The sequence below is a fragment of the Pleurodeles waltl genome, chromosome 12 (genome assembly GCF_031143425.1).
Source record: "Pleurodeles waltl isolate 20211129_DDA chromosome 12, aPleWal1.hap1.20221129, whole genome shotgun sequence".
NCBI classification, from domain to species: domain Eukaryota; kingdom Metazoa; phylum Chordata; class Amphibia; order Caudata; family Salamandridae; genus Pleurodeles; species Pleurodeles waltl.
The window spans coordinates 240,728,926-240,742,240 of NC_090451.1; positions in this window are offsets into that span (position 1 = coordinate 240,728,926).

Sequence of the window (13,315 nt, forward strand, 5' to 3'; positions counted from 1 at the left end):
TCTTTTTATCCTCCGCCTCATCCTTTGAAAGAGGAAGAAAGGTTGCATTGTTTAGACCCGAGAAGAACGCTAAGCAGGGACCAGGGACAGAGCTCTTTGAAGTCAACCCTAAACCCTAAAAACGGACTACACCCCAACAACCAGTTCGATGTGTCTCAATCTCTGACTAACTATAATGGCTGCCATCTTAAAATGCACTGAATCATGCATACAAGACCCCTTGTTTTGGAGCTTAGGGGAGTTATATGGTCCCTTTCAAACAAAATGTAGTTGTTAGAAATCTTACATCATACTCGAAAAAATGGTGTAAGTGTGACGATAATCCAGATTAGACATAAATGGGGCCCACTCATATAAAAAATTAAATCATCTGGTAAAGGCCAGACACGCCTTTGTGGCACTACAAGGGGCCCCTGACACTAGCTTGGCGATGAACTGCCCACCACCTCCGCCGGCGCTAGTGGACAGGACACCCTGCCACAGGACCACCACCCCACCCCCTGCAGAGGGAGAACCACCTCGCAAATGGTCCCTGAGATCCAGGACAAAGACAGAGAACGATGCCAAGACCCCGCCAAGAAATGAGACCACCCTGATTGTCATCCTACTGTCCCACTTTGTCACCCTGTCCATCCTTAAACTGCCCCAGCTCCACTTCCTATGCCCAAATGGGCAATGCACCTGTGAGACTAATCGACTGGACTCTGCAATGGACATTCCTCCGCCATCACCCCTCACCATTTTGCTACACCCTCCAATTTTGAGCACTAAAATAAACACCCTTAAAGCACAAAACCATCTGGAGTCAGTCTGTGATTTCCAAATAGTGTATTAGCAATAACTGTGGCAAAAAGCTTTTTCATTGGTAATGTCAACATACCTATGTCACACAGCTCTAGTCCATGAGGAATCGAAGCAGATGTCACACAGTGGGACCCACATCTGTGAAATCATAAGGGAAAGTGACAACTCAGTGACCATACACTGGGTGAAAGCGACAAACAGTAGAGAGGCAGTAGTGTTTAAGTACATGTAGTAGGCAGATCTGTATTCTTATCTGTGTGTCACTGGAAATATTGCTGGATCACTGAGTCCCTGTTGTCCATATCTTCTTCCTCTGCTTCCTCTTCTTCACTGTCCACAGGCTCCACAGCTGCCACACCACCACCATCTGGACCATCCTCGTGCAGAAAAGGCACCTGTTGTCGCAAAGCCAAGTTGTGAAGCATACAGCAGGCCACAATGATCTGGCCCACCTTCTTTGGTGAGTAGAATAGGGATCCACCTGTCATATGGAGGCACCTGAACCTGGCCTTCAGGAGGCTGAAGGTCCGCTCTATAATCTGCCGAGTTCGCCCATGGGCCTCTTTGTAGCGTTCCTCTGCCCTTGTCCTGGGATTCCTCACTGGGGTCAGTAGCCATGACAGGTTGGGGTAACCAGGGTCACCTGCAAATGGCGAGGGACAACTGTTAGACACACACTAACCTGGAGGGATATCCCCAGACCCAGACAACCATCCCCACTGACTTGCTTCCAGGTGCTCACCTAATAGCCACATACGGTGCCTCTGGAGTTGAGCCATCACATAAGGGATGCTGCTATTCCGCAAGATGTAGGCATCATGCACTGAGCCAGGGAACATGGCATTCACATGGGAGATGTACTGGTCTGCCAAACATACCATCTGTACACTCATAGAATGATAACTCTTCCGGTTTCTGTACACCTGTTCACTCCTGTGGGGGGGGTACCAAAGCCACATGTGTCCCATCAATGGCACCTATGATGTTGGGGATATGTCCCATGGCATAGAAATCACCTTTCACTGTAGGCAAATCCTCCACCTGAGGGAAAATGATGTAGCTCCGCATGTGTTTCAGCAGGGCAGACAACACTCTAGACAACACGTTGGAAAACATAGGCTGGGACATCCCTGATGCTATGGCCACTGTTGTTTGAAATGACCCACTTGCAAGGAAATGGAGCACTGACAGCACCTGCACTTGAGGGGGGATTCCTGTGGGATGGCGGATAGCTGACATCAGGTCTGGCTCCAACTGGGTACACAGTTCCTGGATTGTGGCACGGTCAAACCTGTATGTGATGATCACATGTCTTTCCTCCATTGTCGACAGGTCCACCAACGGTCGGTACACCGGAGGATGCCGCCATCTCTTCACATGTCCCAGCGGACGGTGTCTATGAAGGACAACAGCGAGCACAGAGTCAAACACCTCAGAGGTACGTACCCACAGCATACCCAGAACACCATTCATAATCTAAAGAGTGGCTTGTATGTGTGTTGAGTCTAGGCCTAGGTATGTGTGACGCAGTTTAAATTGTAGGCATGTGGGCCCCTGAAATGTCGGCTGCCTGACCTGTAAAGTGGGACAATGGGATGTGAGGTAACTGCGCTGGTGTTGTACACCGTCCAAGTAGGCGGTCGAAGACTGCGGTGCAATGCTGCATTGGTTAACATTGGACCCTATGGGTCCCAGGAGGCAGTGACGATGTACGCCGGCGGTGACGGTACGCTCCACCGCGGACGTGACCGCCATTTTCTATCTGTTCAATCACTCGATACCTGATCTTCGACAGGAGAGGACCTACACTGCAAGCGCTGCTGTGACCTCGGTCTGGAAGAGACAATGGCTCGAGTGTCTGGGGAAAGGGCCACTGCCTTCACATCGGAGGAGTTGGAGAAACTCGTGGATCGGGTCCTCCCCCAGTACACGCTACTCTACAGTCCTCCAGACAAACAGGTAAGTACACTGGGAGCATGCTGTATGGGCTATGCCAGTGTTGAGAGGGGCGGATGTACGAAGGAAGGGGGGAGGGTGCGGCGTGCATGAAACAACATGAGTGCATGTGCCACATGGCAAGGGTAGGGATGGGGGCCAATCACTTTGACGGTGCAGTTGGTAATAACTTTCTCTTCCCCCTTTACAAATCATGTAGGTCAGCGCCCACCAGAAAAAACATATTTGGCGTGCCATCGCCAAGGACGTCCGGACCCTGGGGGTCTACCACAGACGGAGCACCCACTGCCGGAAAAGATGGGAGGACATTCGCCGCTGGAGCAAGAAGACGGCGGAGGCTCAGCTGGGGATGGCCTCCCAACGTGGGAGGGGTGCCCGTCGCACCATGACCCCTCTGATGTTCAGGATCCTGGCGGTGGCGTACCCAGAGTTGGATGGGTGCTTGAGGGCATCACAGCAGCAACAAGGGGGTGTGTACACTCGCATTCTGCTGATTTAGCGTGCAGTGGAGGTGTCTGGGTGGGGAAGGTGGGCTGTGGGTTCCCCTAAGCCAGGGGGAGTTCCGTAGGCAAGGTCCATCCGTAAGGCAGGCCATGTGGCACCCCACCGCACCTCTGTAGAGTGCCAACTACACCTAGTCATGCTCCTGTGTCATCCATGTGTGCAGATGTCGTCCATAGCCTAGTAGGCCATTTCCCAGGAATTGAACAGTGGAGCCCAAGGGCGCAGCGTAGTGCAGGGGGCTTCTGTGTCTGTCGTGTCCACCAACGGTAGCGGTAATGCATGCACTCAACATGTCTTTCTTCTGTCGTCCCCCCCCTTTTTGTGGTTTCCCTGTTCTTGTGTGCATTAGCATCATCAGGCAAAGGAGCAATAGCACCGGAGCACGAGGGGGCTGCATCCCACATGGCCATGGAGGGCCACACTATGGAATCGGACTTCACCAGTGGGACGGAGGGCGAGGGGAGCTGCATGGCGGGGACAGGAGCTGAGACCAGCGACACGGACTCGTCCTCTGATGGGAGCTCCCTTGTGGAGGCGGCAACATCTGTGCCCCGCCCCATCTACAGGCACAGCCGCCACCCCCCCCTACAAGAACCGCCCTCCCAGCAGCCCCTCAGCCTTCGCCCCGTGCCCGCTTACCCGGGAGGGTGGGCATCACCGTCACTCCAGGCACCTCAGGCCCTGCCCCAGTCACCCCTGCTGCCCTCAGTGAGGAGGCCATTGGCCTCCTCAGGTCCCTCACTGTTGGGCAGTCTACCATTTTGAATGCCATCCAGGGTGTAGAAAGGTACTTGCAACATACAAATGCATTCCTGGAGGGCATTCATTCTGGTCAGGCGGCCCTTCAGCGAGTTTTTCAGACTCTGGCCTCAGCACTGATGGCAGCCATTGTCCCTGTGTCTAGCCTCCCCCCTCCAACTTCCTCCACCCAGCCCCAATCCCCTGTACCTCAGCCTATCCCAAGCACACCTACAGACCAGCATGCACACACGTCAACACACAAGGGAAGCTCAGGCAAACATAAGCACCACACATCCCACAGGCACTCACGCAAGCATCACACACATGCAGACACACCAACATCCACTGCCTCCACTGTGTCCCCCTCCTCCTCGTCTCCCTCCTCCCTCCCAGCCTCGTTTACACTCACACCTGCATGCACTACCTCTACAGCCACTACTACCATCACCAGCACACCAACCACCACACCCTGCTCACGTGCAGTCACCACCCCCACTACCATTCACACGTCCCCTGTGTCCTCTCCCAGTGTGTCTGTGACACCCCCCCCCAAGATACACAAACGCAGGCACACACCCACCCAACAGCCATCCACCTCACGACAGCCTCCAGCGCATGCACCTTCACCCAAAGTCAGCAAACAAACACTTCCTACAACCGCAACGTCTTCCTCCAATCCCAAACCCCCTCCAGCTACCCTTCCCATTGTGTCCAAAAAACTTTTCCTGTCCAACCTTGACCTCTTTCCCACACCTCCCCCACCCCGTCCGTCTCCTAAGTCCCGAACTAGCACCTCAGCCACAACATCTCCGGGACCAGTGGTGCCTGTAGTCACCGGAATCTGGAGTGCACCGGCCACCAGGGCAGCCAGTGTGGCACGGAGCCACAGCACAGACAGTCCCCCACCTGTCAAGCATCAGAAGTTGGCCAGTGCCCGGCGGGAGAGGGGGAAGACTCCAGCCACCAAAGCCGCTCCCAGGGGTACAGGTGGGAGTGTAGAGTCAGCTGCGACACCTTCCAAGGTGGGGAAGGGGCACAAGAAAGTCAGCAAGTCTGGGAAGAGCAGCACGGCGGAGAAGACCGTCATCATCCTAGCTGCCCAGGAGGCCACCGCCGGCACAAGCCTAGCTGCCCAGGAGGCCACCGCCAGCACAAGCCCAGCTGCCCAGGAGGCCACCTCCAGCAAAAGCCCAGGAGGCCACCGCCAGCACAAGCCCAGCTGCCCAAGCCCAGCTGCCCAGGTGGCCACCGCCAGCACAAGCCCAGCTGCCCAGGAGGCCACCGCCAACAAAAGCCCAGCTGCCCAGGAGGCCACCGCCAGCAAAAGCCCCGCTGGGACATGAAGGACCGCCAGCAGCTGAGTCACTGCAATGGAGACTGCCGCTCCAAGCACCGCTGAACAGGGCACCGCCGCCACAAGAACCGCTGAACAGGGCACCGCCGCCTCAAGAACCGCTGAACAGGGCACCGCCATCTCATGCACCGCTGAACAGGGCACCGCCGGCTCAAGAACCGCTGAACAGGGCACCGCCGTCTCATGCACCGCTGAACAGGGCACCGCCATCTCATGCACCGCTGAACAGAGCACCGCCGTCTCATGCACTGCTGAACAGGGCACCGCCGCCTCATGCACCGCTGAACAGGGCACCGCCGCCTCATGCACCGCTGAACAGGGCACCGCCGCCTCAAGAACCGCTGAACAGGGCACCGCCGCCTCAAGAACCGCTGAACAGGGCACCGCCGTCTCATGCACCGCTGAACAGGGCACCACCGCCTCAAGCACCGCTGGCCCATGAGCGCCAAGGACACTGACGCTACTGAGTCCGTCACGGGCAGGATGAAGCACTCTGGGCACCATGCCCCCTCCAGAACCAGTGGAGAGATCCATCCACTACCTCTCTCCTTAGCAGTATGAAGCACTCTGGGCACCATGCCCCCTCCAGAACCAGTGGAGAGATCCATCCACTACCTCTCTCCTTAGCAGTATGAAGCACTCTGGGCACCATGCCCCCTCCAGAACCAGTGGAGAGATCCATCCACTACCTCTCTCCTTAGCAGTATGAAGCACTCTGGGCACCATGCCCCCTCCAGAACCAGTGGAGAGATCCATCCACTTTCTCTGTCCTCAGCAGGATGAAGCACTCTGGGCACCATGCCCCCTCCAGAACCAGTGGAGACTGTTATCCAATTGAGAGTCTGTGGCTTTGCACTCCCCAGGATAAGGCAGTGGGCAACCCACCCACTGTAGAGACTAGAGAGACTGTGGCTTTGCACTCCCCAGGATAAGGCAGTGGGCAACCCACCCACTGTATAGACTAGAGAGACTGTGGCTTTGCACTCCCCAGGATGGAACAGTGGGCAAACCACCCACTGTATAGACTTGAGAGACTGTGGCTTTGCACTCCCCAGGATGGAACAGTGGGCAAATCACCCACTGTATAGACTTGAGAGACTGTGGCTTTGCACTCCCCAGGATGGAACAGTGGGCAAACCACCCACTGTATAGACTTGAGAGACTGTGGCTTTGCACTCCCCAGGATAAAACAGTGGGCAACCCACCCACTGTAGAGACTTGAGAGACTGTGGCTTTTCACTCCCCAGGATTGAAAGTGGGCATGTGGCCCTCTCGTGGATTTGGCGTTGTGCACTCAACCGGCTGAGGTGCCCCCCCTTTCCCTCCCCTTGAGGTGCCTGTTTTCTTGCTCTCTGATGCCCCTGCAGTGTTCTCTCCGTCATGGTTGGGGATTTTGTGTGGGCCTCGCCCATACCGTGTGGGCCCAGTGTTCCACGGACTTAATTGGAGCACTACCTGAACTACTATGCTTGGTATATATTTTGTACATGGTGTATATATATATTTTTGCGTACTTGATTTTAATATATTACACTGCTTGCACTCATTTTCTGTTGTCTTTGCATTCTTCCAGGGGGGTTGTGGGGGGGTAACTGTGATGTATCAATATGCATTAGCATGTGTGTTGTAGTGGGTGAGGGTGGGTGTGTTGCGTGTGTGTGTCCCTGTTTTTTCCCTGTGTCGTAGGTGCAGTACTCACCGTGGTCTTCGCCGCTGGCGTTCGTGTTCCTGGTAGAGGAGCAGGAAGACTATCGCAGGGAGAATTTGGAGTTCCGGGTCCATGGTGTCCTGGTTCCTCGTGGGGTGTGTAGAGGTGAGCGTTTTCCATTCGGAATCCTGTTTCCGCTGTGTTTTTATCCGCGGTGAATCCGCCCCGGAAAAGGTGGCGGATTGGTGGGTTGTAATAGTGTGGGTGGTACATTGTCCTCTGCCTGTCTGTTGGCAGTGACCGCCGCGCTGTTTGTTTGTACCGCCGTGGCGGTCGGAGTGTTAAAGTGGCTGTCTTTGTTGGCAGTTTCCGCCACAGTCGTAATTGCAAACTTTTTACCGCCGGCCTGTTGGCGGTCTTATCGCCGCCTTAACACCGTCCGACAGGGTTGTAATGACCACCATAGTCTGCAATGGCAGTGCGCATGTGTTAGGTGAGGCATCCCTTAGGGTGGCACAACACATGCTGCAGCCCTTAGGGACCTTCCCTGGTCACAGGGCCTTTGGTACCACTGTTACCTTTTACAAGGGACTTATCTGTGTGCCAGGGGTGTGCCAATTGTGGAAACAATGGTTCATTTTTAGTGAAAGAACACTGGTGCTGGGGCCTGGTAAGCAGGATCCCAGCACACTTCTCAGTCAAGTCAGCATCAATATCAGGCACAAAGTGGGGGGTAACTGCAACAGAGAGCCATTTTCCTACAGTCCTCGTCTCTTTGGAGACAAGGCGGACTCGGCTTTGGAGAAGTTCAAGGACTCCCGGGCTACGGCTCAGCCCCTCGGCCTTTCTACTGCCGCTCGCCCCCAAAAGTCCACCTTTCACCCCTTTCGTGGCCACGGAAGGGCCTCCCTGTCGCGTCCGCAACTCAGCCACCATGCCACCCATGCTGTTCAGCCGCTGAGTGGCCAGGGAATCCCACATGGGCGTGGGACAGGGAACCAGAGGTCTGCCCAGTCCACCCCTTGCCCTGAAGCAGCCTCCAAGCCTTCCTAGTCTGTCCCCTCACTCCAGTCCAGTTGGCAGTAGGACTCGCCATGACCTGCCCCACTGGGAATCCATCACTACGGACAGGTGGGTTTTCCAGATCTTTCGAAGGGGCTACTCCCTCTCCTTCCAATCTGCCCCACCAGCCATTCCTCCATCAGTCAGCCGTATTCTGGAGGATCATTTGGCACTTCTCCACCAGGAAGTTGTGGCTCTCATGGCCAAGGCAGCCATAGCGAGAGTCCCTGCACCAGAAGTAGGCCGTGGTTGTTATTCCCACTGCTTTCTGGTGCCCAAAAAAGACAAGGGCTTATGTCCTATTCTAGATCCTCGGGACCTCAATCTCTTCCTCAAGAAGGAGAAATTCAAAATGCTCACCCTGGCTCAGGCCCTGTCTGCCTTGGACCCAGGAGACTGGATGGTAGCGTTTTAATTGCAGGACGCTTATTTCCATATTCCAAACCTGACGGCCCACAGACATTACCTACGATTCGTGGTAGGTCATAAGCACTTTCAATTTACTGTGCTCCCCTTCGGCCTTACCAGGGCCCCTCGGGTGTTCATGAAAGTGATGGCAGTGGTTGCAGCTCATCTGTGCAGGTTGGGGATTTCAGTCTTCCCCTATCTCGACGACTGGCTGTTGAAGGCGGACTCACCACAGAAAGTCGTCTCCCACCTTCAGACTACGGTGAACCTCCTGTACACACTGGGGCTCAGTATAAACGTGCCAAAGTCACACCTGACTCCCTCTCAGATGCTCCCTTTTATCAGAGCTGTTCTGGACACAGTGCAGTTTCGGGCCTATCCTCCCATAAAGCGAGTCCAAGATATTCAGGTGATGATTCTGATCTTTCAGCCTCTGTCTTGGGTTTAGGTGAGGCAGACTCTGAGGCTGCTGGGCCTGATGGCCTCCTGCCTCCCGCTAGTAACCCATGCCAGATGGCATATGCGGGCTCTGTTGTGGGAGTTGAAGTTCCAGTGGGCACAACATCAGAGAAATCTCTCCAACATGGTCCAGATCTCAGAGGGGACTGTGAAAGACCTGCAGTGGTGGCTTTCGAATCCACATTGGGTCAAGAGCAGCTCCCTCTCCCTTCACCAGCCAGATCTTTCCATAGTGACGGATGCGTTACTTCTGGGATGGGGCGGCCACACGGGAGCGGTGGAGATCAGAGGCCTCTGGTCTCCAGCGGAGTCTGGGCTCCATATCAATCTTCTGGAGCTCCAGGCAATCAGGATTGCGTTGAAAGCATTTCTTCCCTCTCTCAAAGGGAAAGTAGTGCAAGTGTTCATGGACAACACTACCGCCATGTGGTACTGCAATAAATAGGATGGGGTAGGGTCCTGGACCCTTTGCCAGGAGGCACTGTGCCTCTGGACATGGCTGGCACATCAGGACATTACCCTGTTGGTTCAACATCTGGCAGGCTCTCTGAATGCCAGAGCAGACAAATTCAGCCGTCAATGAATAGCCGATCACAAATGGCATCTCCATCTGTAGGTGGCACAAGGTCTCTTTCAGCAGTAGGTAGAGCCTTGGTTAGATCTGTTTGCCTCTGCAGAGAACGCTCAATGTCAGCTGTTTTGCGTGTTGGAGTTTCCAAGGCGGCACTCGCTCAGAGACACTTTTCGTCTCGGCTGGAACTCCGGCCTCCTTTCCGCCTATACCACTTCTGCCCAGAGTTCTCAAGAAGATCAGAAACGACTGGGCCCAAGTTATCTTGGTGGCTCTGGACTGGGCACAGAGAGTATTGTACCCAGAGCTTTTGAGCATTGCCATCGATCCTCCATCTCAGACTGCCTCCTCTGGAGGATCTTCTGTCGCAGCAGCTGGGGACGGTTCTTCACCCGAACCTGTCCAATCTCTGCCTTCTTGCGCTGAGATTGAACGGCAGCAGTTGATGACTTTTGACCTTCCACCCTAAGTCTGTGACGTTATCTTGGTAGCCAGGCGTCCCTCCAAAAAAACAGTATACGCCTGTTATTGGCAGAAATTTGTGGCATGTTGTGCCAACAAATCTGTTGACACCCTCTCTGCTCCTCTTTGTGAGGTTCTTTTGTTCATTATTTCTTTAGCCCACCAGGGCTCTGCTTTGGGCACCATTAAAGGTTACTTATTGGTTATTTTGGCCTTTCTTAGGTTGCCTGATCAGGCTTCACTCTTTAAGTCTCCTATTGTCAATCGCTTACTTAAGGGTCTCACCCTTTGGTTTCCTCCCACTCCATTTATCATGCCTCAGTGGGACCTCAATCTTGTACTTACTTTCTTAATGTGTACTCCCTTTGAACTGATGCGCAATTGTCCAATATGACTCTTTACTTTCAAAACTGTTTTTCTTGTTGTCATCACTTCTTTTGCAGAGTGAGTGAGCTTCAGGCACTTTCTTCAAAGCCACCATACTTGTCTGTGCACCCTGACAAAGTGGTGTTATGCACTAAGGCTTCCTTCCTTCCCAAGGTCCTTACACCTGTTAATGTAGGCCAGTCCAGCACTTTGCCGACTTTTTAAGCACAACCACATCCTTCTCATGAGGAGAGACTCCACCGTCTGGAACCAAAAAGAGCATTGGCGTTCTACCTCAATTGTACTAAAGATTTCTGGGTGGACGATCAACTCTTTGTTGAATATGTGGGTGCGAAGAAAGGGAAGGCGGTGCAAAAACATACCATCTCTCGATGGATACATCTTTGCATTAAGATGTGCTATGCTTTGGCCACGAAGCAACCCCCTGAGGGCTTGCACGCTTATTCCACCAGAGAGACTGTTGCTTCCACTGCGTTAGCACACAGAGTTCCTGTCCAGGATATCTGCCAGGCAGCTACGTGGGCATCCTTCCACACGTTTACTAAACATTACTGCCTGGACAGTCAGATCTGTCAGGACAGCTACTTTGGTTGTTCGGTCCTGCAGGACTTTCAAGTATGATCTTGGTTCACAGCCCAACTCTGAGGATGGCATTGCTTGGGTATCTATTCTAAGGTAAGGAATCTGCAAGTAGAAGTCTCTATCAGATGTACAAATGACTTACCTTTGGTAACGATATATCTGGTAGAGACATATTCTAGTTGCAGGTTCCTTACCGACCCACCCATCCTCCCCGCTTGCAAACTGATTTCTAGGGACAGGGCTTCCCCATTCAGGGCCTTAGCTCTGGCACACCAATCTCAGTGTTCTTCGCGGCTCTTTGTATGAAAAGAAACTGACGTCACTGCGCTGAGGCAGCGTCTATGTACTACTTTCGACATAATCACGGCGACTACGACGCTAGCAACACCCGCGGAGTCGACTGACGCCACCTACTGACGCGCAAGGGTACTGCTCGGAGAAAAAATCTCCGGATCTAGTCTGATGCCTGGGGGAACATTCTAAGGTAAGGAACCTGCAACTAGAATATGTCTCTACCAGATATATTGTTACCGAAGGTAAGTAACTTGTACTTAAAGGATATAAAGCTAGACCTTGTTCCTTCCATTTAGAAGTTGTTCCCTTCTAAAGTAACTTCATTGACAGTTCAGTTAAGTTACTGAAATGTGCTATGCACTTGACATAATGTGCTACAAACACTATAAAGAAGTGATGATATGTGGATTCTTGATGTTTATTTAAAAATAATTTTGAACTTATGCCGTTCTCTAAAATAAAGTTACCCGAGGATTATTTTTCTATTTCTATGAAATTCTACAGAATTAGGCTAGACTTTAACAATGTATCTAAAACTTTGTATAACTCTTTTTTGTGTTCTTCGACGTTCTTTCTAAAACACAAGAAATTATTTAATAATCACTGTAGGAAATTGCCCCCTTTTTCACATGGTCACCCCCACTTTTTGCCTGGCAATTGATGCAGTGTTGACTGAACATGCACTGGGTTCTGCTGTTCAGGTCCCCAGTGCCAGATCTCTTCCCCAAAACAGTGCAGTTATTCCCCAATCGGAAGTACCTTTGCTGCCCCCCCAGAAGTCCATAGTAAATGGTACTCCTGGTACCTTGGGCATGGGTGCCAAAGAGGATCTCCAAGGGCTGCTAAAGGTATTTTGTCACTCTTAGGGACTCCTCACCTGGCACATTTGCTGGACACTTGTCAGAATGAGTTCTCCAGCTAAATGATGTCTTCATTGAAAATAGGAATGTTTGGTATCAAACATCTTGTTTTAATAAGCCCTCGCTGATGCCAGTAATGGATCTATTAATGCATGCACCCACTTGGCACCTTAGAGGTGCCACTTGAAAAACCTACCATTTACCAGTGCGCTCGACGACGAGTTCTAACTAGCTTGGCACCACCAGACAAGTTTCTGACTCCCAAGTGTGAGTGTTTGCTCTTGGGTGGACAGGAACAAAGCCTGCTCTGGAAGGGGTGTTAGCACACTCCTCCTAAAAAAATGACCTGCAAATCTGCATTCCAAGGCAGTGGGCTTCATAGAAGCCCACCGCCCTTAGTATGTAGATCTGGCTTCCCTCAAAGGAGAGGATGCAACCCTCGCCCCCCTCCCCCGAGCCCAGGACAGTTGGGAAAATTGGTAGTCAGAGAGGTGTGTCCACCTCTCAGGTCAGTCCCACCACTATGGTGAGCTGCCTGATATGGAAACAACCATTTTGGTGGTGGCGGAACTAGGAACTCTGGGACAGGGTTATGCCCAAGTAGTCATACAGGGGGCGTAGTGACCCCCGGCATAAGTAGCCCATTCATTACTACCCTACACTTCCCTAAAGCCCATAAATTCAGTATTTAGGGGAGCCCCTGCCACCAGGAAATCAGATTCCTGCTGACCTATAAAAAGGGACACTCAAGAGCCACAAAAGCAACGACTGAGGAAAAAGCAATTGACTTGGCACCAACCCTGCCGGCCTGTCTGCTGTTCCCGCTGAATTGCGCCAAAGTCTTCTCGTCCTGCAAGCAGTCGTGCCTCCAAAAGCCTGGAAGGACTGCCTATCATTAACAAAGACCCAGGAACTCCTGTGGAGCATCAGTGCTGGCTCCCTGCATCCTACAGGCACCAGAAGAGACCTGAGAAGACTCTGGACTGCCAAAACCTGACATTGAAAAACACCACTGCAACCATGCCGCCTACCCAAGCTGAAGTGGGCCAACAGTGCTGGCATGATTCCCCCGGCCCTCTAGAGACAAAGTCCACCTTGGACTTGCCCACTGTGGACTCACCAACGCCACCTGCAGCCTCTGTTTGCAGGCCCCCTCAACCGCGAGTACTCCTGGTGGAGAAAACCCGACCCCTCAAGACACCTCCGCACCCGTCACCCCAGGC